Source organism: Sinohyriopsis cumingii, chromosome 18 (assembly GCF_028554795.1).
Source record: "Sinohyriopsis cumingii isolate HCF-2022 chromosome 18, ASM2855479v2, whole genome shotgun sequence".
NCBI lineage: Eukaryota > Metazoa > Mollusca > Bivalvia > Unionida > Unionidae > Sinohyriopsis > Sinohyriopsis cumingii.
This window is the reverse complement of record NC_142978.1, coordinates 48,696,282-48,697,487: the sequence shown is the minus strand read 5'-3', so window position 1 is coordinate 48,697,487 and position 1,206 is coordinate 48,696,282.

Below are 1,206 nucleotides of genomic sequence, written 5' to 3'. Positions count from 1 at the left end.
CCCATACAATAGTGATGCTTGATTGAGACGGATCACTCAGAGGTCCAGTTCTTGTTCATCTCCTGCTAAGCCATCGATATCATCAATGAACCTTAGTTTGGTGATTGTTTTGCCTCCCATACAGTAGTGATGCTTGATTGAGACGGATCACTCAGAGGTCCAGTACTTGTTCATCTCCTGCTAAGCCATCGATATCATCGATGAACCTTAGTTTGGTGATTGTTTTGCCTCAGACACTATATTCCAAAAGAATTTTTTTAATGACACCTCAGAGAAAGTTTAAAGCATAGCGTACGGTGTTAATTGTTGAATACAATATGTTACGCATTCTAGCAGAGCAGTGGTAAACATTACCAGAATAAGTACTAAGAGATGTTGCTGTCCTGCTAATTAAAGAAAATATTTCTTGTTGCTGCTACAGGTCGCAAATATTTTAATCTGCTAGCGTCTCCTATATTAGCATTCCTGCAATTATATTGCATAGTCATTACCTCAAGAGTTTCTAAGCGATCGTCTGCTTTGTCGCCATTTAAATCTTCCGGGGAAAGACCACTTGGAATGATCCCACGCCACAGCACTCATAGGCGGACTTGTGTACGTTCATATCCTTTCGTCTGGAGCCAACTCCAGATACTCTGATACCTTTGTAACCCACCTTATCTAGTTATTTTGTAAGAACACGATTGAGCGTTACATTACTTATCTCACCAAGCTTGTTGTAAACTGAGTGTTCTCCACTCCAATATATACAGTATAATGCAGTATTTAATTGTACGTTCAAGATCAGGCAAAATGCAAAAAAAAGGACGAAAAATATAATACAATACAGCAACCAATCTTATGGAGCATTTACAAAAGAGAAAAAATACCTGCAGCTCCGTATTGGGAAATGATACTTATTTTTTTTATTCCAGAGCACATAGTATGATAGAATGCCTGTTGCTGCCTAAAGCATTCTTATATCGAAACATAGAAGCAAATATTTCTTGTTTGCCCGAATCGATAATTGTTGCGCTGACTGGGCGCGTTGTATTCTCGTGTTTTCTTACTGAGCCATGAATATTATTTGTCTTCATCGAGAACGCCTCTAAGTTCTCGATACTGTTATCCAATTTACTGCCATAGAGGTTATCTAATGACGTTTTCTGGTATGATGCTATGCCGCACTCAAAACTAAACATGTGTTCGCTCAATACACTTTGACAT